The sequence below is a fragment of the Herpailurus yagouaroundi genome, unplaced genomic scaffold, assembly GCF_014898765.1.
Source record: "Herpailurus yagouaroundi ecotype Mexico unplaced genomic scaffold, PumYag 100, whole genome shotgun sequence".
Classification (NCBI taxonomy): Eukaryota; Metazoa; Chordata; class Mammalia; order Carnivora; family Felidae; genus Herpailurus; species Herpailurus yagouaroundi.
In genome coordinates, this window is record NW_024412391.1 from 63,885,889 (window position 1) to 63,893,433 (window position 7,545).

General features: G+C 36.0%; 1 pseudogene; it reads left to right on the forward strand.

Moving 5' to 3' along the window:
• The first annotated feature begins 1,807 nt into the window (after positions 1 to 1,807).
• On the forward strand, positions 1,808 to 1,957 carry LOC121029036 (uncharacterized; annotated as a pseudogene).
• The last annotated feature ends 5,588 nt before the right edge of the window (positions 1,958 to 7,545 follow it).

Sequence of the window (7,545 nt, forward strand, 5' to 3'; positions counted from 1 at the left end):
TGGGAGTCACATCATTACCTTTTAGCTACCATGCCAACACAGGACTGGCCTTAATGAGCACCACTGCATTGATGTGGATTTCACCAGCCCTCATATCCTTTTTCCTATCTCATCTCAAAATAACTGACCACAGTATGTTTCAATTAGAAAAACCTTCAGTGATCTCACTACCAACTCATTTTCTGTAATAAAAATAGCCAGAAATTTAAGGACAAGAATAATAGGTTTTCACATAGTAATTCCAATACAGCCTCTGAAAAGAAAGTTCTCAAATATTTTGAATGCTAAGGACTTTTCTGCTGTTTTCATGCAAAGTAATAAAGGTGAGAGTTTCTACCTCCAAGAACCTGGCAACAGAAACTTCTCCCTTTTCCTTCTTCTGGAGTAGGTCTTCCTTCAATGTCTATTTAACACAAGAAAATGACATATTTAAACTACTTTACTACATTGTGGGGTATTCTCAGTAAGTAAATTAGGTATCTAACAGATAAGCAGTATCTCATTATTACATTCAGTCTGATGAAGTTAATGCATAACATTAGGCTCTTAACTTGTCTTTGCTTTGGGCTTCAGTCTCTGGTCAGTTAAAACTCCTACCGATCCACTTGCACATTTGTTCTTGATGGCTCAATCTTTGCTTCCTTCCCAGCTTGAGAGTGGTTGTTCAGTTACATAGATCCTGACTTCTTAGTTCTATCCACTTGATTTCCAAGTAATTATAGATCTTTCTGCTTAGGTTGTTTACAAGTTACTTTTACCTTCATACTGAACTGTGGCTCTATGCGTTCCCTAAGGAGTTATATACTCTCCATCCTCTCTCTATATATTGCCTCTAATTTGAAAACTCAAATGCCTACAGAGACCCAGCAGGTATCATGGACAAGAGAACTGATTGAGGGGTAAGGCAAAAGAAGCCCAAGAGAGAGCAGAGAGAAAATGTCTCCTGTCTCTCTCATTTCTTGCAGGGCAAGCCTGAAAGCAAACTGCTTTGGCCATCTGGATTAGAATGACACCTATTTAAAGGAACCGTCTGAGAATGCTATCTGCCCAGAACTTTTAGAGTAACTTAGAGTCTCCAATGCAATGCAAAAACCCAGCTACTGGACCCAGCTACCTCATTTTCAGGAAACCTAGATTAAGCACTTGGGGTTATTTTCAGACAATCCTGTTCCTTGTATTATACCAGGGAAGTTCCACCTTCTTTCACTATAATTGGCCCCTTGAAAAGCAAATGTACATGTCGTATACAAATGTACAGACCCTAGGCACTTTACACATCCAAATCTCGTAATGAGAGCTATGAAGTGCCAAGATAATTAAAATACACGTGCAATCTCCAAATTTCACCTATGAATTGTAGACTTTTCTTCTTGATAAACCTGCTAAAAATCCTATAGGCAAGTTATCAGATCTGAGTTTTAGGTTTTGACCTCCCTAAGTCTGCCTTGGGAATGGCAATGTGTGGTGGGCTGCTTCAAAGGCAGAAAGAGCCTTAATGGTACCCTAGTGACAGGTGGACATACCAGGTAGAAGTAGTACCTAGTATGCTTCCCCAGGAAAATATTCAGGACCTTAAAAAGGCAGTGGGGGACATTCTTCTAACAGAAATGTATGGTTCTAACCTTTTTTTGTTTTTGAGAGGCAACATCGTTCTTAAACTCAAAAAATCCAAAGATCATTTCTGGATTGTTTTCTATTGAAGTGGGCTCTGGATAAGATCCTTATGTGACTAAAACATTCTCCCATCCTGAGGCTCCTTTGTGGAACTCTTGAGCTCTGGACCAATTTATCAAAAGATGTGTTCTTCAGCTTTGCGCAGTGGCAGTATCGTAGCCAATGAGGTTTATACGAGGCACGATTATTGCTAAAAGATGTGTTCTTCAGCTTCACAAACATCCTGCTCTGTCCTGAAAACCTCAGGGCAGGGGGGCGGGTTATGGTACTGGGCCATTTTCCAGGAGAAATAACTTCACACAAGATGGGAAGAGCCCAGTGTTGATGTTCTTCATACTATTGTGCATCAGAGTCATGTGAAAGGGTAAGTGATGGTAAATGTGCATTGGAGGTTGGCTGATTTTTCTTAGATTCATTTAATCAGTCAGAGATCCAAGAGAAAATGAATAGGATAACTTAGGATAACTTGATGAGAGTTTAATAAAAGACTTTTTTTTACAAAATATGGTCAGTATATAGGGAAACCAGAAGGGATAGTGCAGGACCCTGAGGCTAAGAAGGGCAAGGAGAATTTACCAGCTTGAGCCTGAAGGCAGGCGAAGAAAGGGAACACTTGTTGGAATTAGAAGGACAGAGCTAAGAAATGAGAGCCAGCTGTCAGAAGCTGAGACTTTAGACGGAGAGACCTACCAAATCCCATAGAAAAGAGCTAGGGAAATAAATATCCTGACTTCACTTTCTCCCATGTCTCTCCTCCTTCCTTCTGGCCTCTTGCTCGTGCTACCAACGGGCAAAATCCAGTGTTCAATCTGAGTCCAGAAGACAAGGGCAGAGTATATCAGAGAATGGTGAAGAATGAATATGGAGAGGCAAGGAAAGATACCCAACAAACTCACCTACCTAGCAGGGGGAAAAGAAGTGAAGGATCAGTGAGGACCTACTACATATGAAGGGTCAATGAGGACCAATACAACAAGGCTGGAATTATAATGCCCAAAAGTGCTTCAGAGCATTGGCAATAAAATCAAAACTGCCAGAGCACATGGAACTACACATGACCTGCTTAGCCTTCTTCATACGAAAGGCTCCGGAAAACTGAGGTCTCCATTCCTTTTGCCTTTGCCAAATGACCCTTCAGTTGAGCACTTTGGTATTATCTGAACCGTACAAATCAGCACATATTAGTGACAGGTGTTTGATGGTACTTGGCTGTAAGAGGAATATCCAGAGGGAGTTGATTTCTTCACATTGATGACAGAAAAGAAAATCAGGTACACAGTGTGTGACTTTGTGACTATGGACAATGACATATATTCTAATTTCTCTGTTTTGACATCATTCTTTTTCACCTATTATGCCACTGCTTACAAGTAATAATCAGTTGCACAACTTTATTCTTACATGAATGTTCAGTTTTCTAATTTTGAGGATCCTGGTTATTTTCAAGACATTTTCTCTTTCTTTTATTCTTTCTCTCCTCTACCTCTGGTGTTAAAAAGAAATGTTTCCTGAATTTCTGTCTTCAGAGAAAAATAGTGAGGGATGGGGCTGCCTAACCTTGGAAACTCTCAGAGCTTTCCTTTTCCATCTCATGACACCTCTCTTGTCTAACCTCTCAGAGTTCGCAGAAAATAAAATGACATAACAGATGAAGAACAACTTTTCTTCCCCTAACATTTTGTTTTATTCTTATGCCTCTTTACAGGTTTCTGTATTTTCTCACTATTTCTTTCAGGGAAATGGCTGGCTCCTATTTTATTTTTATTTGTAGGTGAAGAACTTATTTTAAGATCTTATCCATTTGTATTGTGGTTAAAGAAAAGACCTACAAATGTGAACACGTGTATGTGCTCACACATGTACATACAAACACACATTCACAGAGAAAAAATATGCAACCATTACTATTCTTTCTGACTGTTCGTGTATGAACGTTACTGGAAATGAAGCCAATGAATTCATATCTCGAAGCAATGGTGAGAAATAATGGCCCCTGACACCTTTAGGAGGAAAAAAATAATATAATTTGACAATAAATTCTCCTTAGGAAAGTAATGTTTTCTTTGAATTATTTTATTAACTTTCTCTTCATGAAGGATCTAAGAGTACTTTGCTAAATACTGCTTTCCTTTGCACTACATAAAGTATAACCCTTTTAGAGAATTTTAAAGTTAATTTTCCACAATGCCCAAATTTAAAATATAAGTTACTTTGAATTGTAGAATTTCACTGTACATGTTATCTGTATAGTAATGGAAGAGAGTAATATACATTGAGTTCAATTTAATGATTACCAACTATAGTATTGTTACATAGTTTACCTACACAAGTTAACTTTCATTAAAGACTGATATTTATAGGGGCGCCTGGGTGGCTCAGTCGGTTGCATGTCCAACTTCAGCTCGGGTCATGGTCCCACAGTTCGTGAGTTCGAGACCCGCGTCAGACTCTGTGCTAACCAACAGCTCAGAGCCTGGAGCCTGCTTCAGATTCTGTATCTCTCTCTCTCTCCCCCTCCCCTGCTCATGCTCTGCCTCTCTCTGTCTCTCAAAAATAAATAAATGTTAAAAAAAAATTTAAAGGCTGATATTTATATTTTTATGCCGAATATATATACCTGAATCTTGAATACAGTGGCAAAGTACATCTTCCAAGGGCAGAAATTTCTCTACATAATAATATTTAGAGAGGCTCTTTAACTGGAACTCTTGTAGTCTACATCATCATTGAATACATATGCTGAAAAGAGAACTATATTTGGTGTTCTCTACATTCAACACAGGCATAATTTTTATATAAAGTGATATTTTGATGTCAAATTCCAATTCCTCCTCACCAGGGATTGGTGGAGCCCCTTGAGCAGTATACCTAAGAGCACGGTCACTTTTCTGAACAAATAAGGATTCCTTTTCATGTAGGCACTATTGACCTCCTCCTCATCTCTGTTAAGTCTGTCCTAGGATATGATCTTTTTATATCAGGTATCATTGCCATTTAGAATAAATTTTTAATCTTTGTTTATACACTTTCTTAAAGCTCACTTTCAGTATAGAAACTTTGTAACTTTCTTCCATTACATCCAAAATGTGTGCTTATGACCCATTACACTGACATTTTTTGTGTGTGATGAACAAATGCTGTTTTTCTCTTCTCTGCCCTGAATACTTTGTGTGCTAACCTATTTGAAAATTCCATGTTCTACTCGAAATTTCAAAGATTCTATTGTAGGATCTAATTAAAAATTAGTCTCCACCTCACTTTCATCTTTACCAAATTGGTCAAAATTGTGAATGTCTTCTATTTGACACACAAACTCTTCTATAGTATGTCAGGGAAGTATTAGCATGTAAATTTTATATATTTAACATTAATATACATCAAACTGACAAATATGTGGAATAACAGCCTTCATTCCCTCTTTTGTATCCAAGGCCCAATGATCACAATATTTTTTCTGTTAGACCCAAATATCAACTCATCAGAGTTGTAAGATGAGACTTACAATCCAGGTGTAATGGAAACACAGTCTGCCTTGAGAATATGACATTTGTGACAAGTATAACAAAAAAATATTCCATGTTACTATAAATAGCATCTTGAGGGAAACAATTTGAAATAAAAATACGGGAAAGAATAATAGGAAGAAAAAGATTCACTTCTATTACCCCAATGGATCTGCTACAGAAGAGGACCACTTACTTCAGGCTAAAAATGCTATGTTAATTCAGTGTAATGAACCACCAATTTGGTCTAAAATTGCTTTGATTTAATGTGACTAAAGAAATATCATAGCTCATCACTCATTATGTCCAGCACTTAACATAGTACCTCATAGTGTGTTTGTCAGTCATTTTTATCACTTCTGAGGTAATTGGTCTTCCTGCTTCCCTGATGACCACATGTTGTCAACTATAAACCTTTCCTCCAGTCCACTTCTTTTTTTTTTTAAGTTTATTTATTTATTTTTAAGAGAGAGAAAGAGAGAGAGAGAGAGAGGCAGAGGGAGAGAATCTCAAACAGACCCTACGCCATCAGTAAAGAGCCCAACGCAGTGCGTGAACCCACAAACTGTGAGATAATGACCTGAACCAAAATCAAGAGTCTGATGCTTAACCAACTGAGCCACGTAGGCACCTCTCTTCCATTTAATTAAACTTCTAATTAAACTATGACTTCTCCCAGAATTTAGAAACTCAAAGATCTAGGATTCAGGAACTGGCCCAGAGATCTGTTGTGTCACAAACAAAAGGAAAGCATATTTTTCATTTAAAAATTATTGATTTCTTCATTAAATTGAGAAACTATGAAGGTTTTGTCACCATGTCAGCCACTTAAATGAAGTAGCTTATAACAAAGTGATATTACCAAAAACATCTAGAAGAGAAAGATAAAACACAAAAATTATGTGAATAGAAAGGAATTTCAAAAATATTAACTAATATCCTGAGATCTACTTTACTACTTAATCCTAAAAGTAAAACTCCAAATGACCAAACAGTTAATTGCATCCCAGAAAAGTAATTTTAATAATAGTGGTAGGAATAGAAAAGAATCTAGCATCCATCATGGTAAATTTCAAATTGGCATTTAAAGAAATGAAAATTATAAACCTACAAGTAGCTCAACTACACAAATACTTGAAAAGTAAAATAATAAAAAAATATGATCATTAATCAAAAGAAAACAAGGGTGGCTATATTAATGTCAGGCAAAGTAAAGTATAGATCAAGGAATATTACCAGGAATAGAAGAGGAAGTCATTTCATAATGATAAAGGAGTTGGTTCAACAAAATATAACAACTGTAAATATTTATGCACCTCATAAAAATGCATAAAAATAAAGCAAAAACTAATAAACCATAAGGAAAAATAGATCCACAATTACAGTTATGGCTATCAACCTTTTCTTAATAATTAATAGAATGAGGTGACTAAAATCAGTACCATATAAAAGACTCAGCTTGACTTAATTGAATAGAATATTCTACCCAATAACAGCTTAAAACACATTGAAAGTGTGCATGAAATATATACCAAATAGGCCATGTTCTAGGCCATAAAACATGTTCCAAAAATTTTTAAGTATTCATCTATGTTCTATAACTACAATGAAATTAAACTAGAACTCAGTACCAGAAAGAACACTGAAAAATACCCAACTATTTGGGAATTAAATAATACACCTTCAAATGTCTCATGGGTCAATGGGAAATCAAAATTTGGAAGTATTTCTGAACTGAATGAAAATGCAAACAAAACATATCACAATTTATGGGATGTCACTAAAACAGCACTTAGGGACTATATAGAAAAGTTTCAAAGCAATGACCACAACTGATACTATAGCAAATTAGAAAAAAGATGACCAAATAAAGTACAAAGTTAGCAGAAGAAAGAAAAAAAGAAAATAAAAATGGTAATCAATAAAATAGAAAATATAAAAATTATATAAATAATAAATGGAAGCAAAATCTGGCTCTTTAAGAATATAAATGAACTTTACAAACATCTATAAAGTTTAATTAGGAAAAATACTGAGAAGACACAATAAATAAGTGATATTAATACAGAGTCTGCAGTTATTCATTTTAAAAAAGGAAATACTGGGGTGCCTGGTTGGCTCAGTTGGTTAAGTGTCTGGCTCTTTACTTTGGTTCCAGTCATGATCTCATGGTTTGTGAGTTCAAGCCCTGCACTGGGTTTTGTGCTGACAGTGGGGAGCCTGCTTGGGATTCTCTCTCTCTCCCTCTCTCTCTCTTCCCCCTCCCACTCATGTTCTCTTTCTTTCTCAAAATAAAATTTTTAAAATAATAATAGATAAAAAAGTAAATATTAAAAAACAACCTTATGTCAATAAATTCACCAAATTA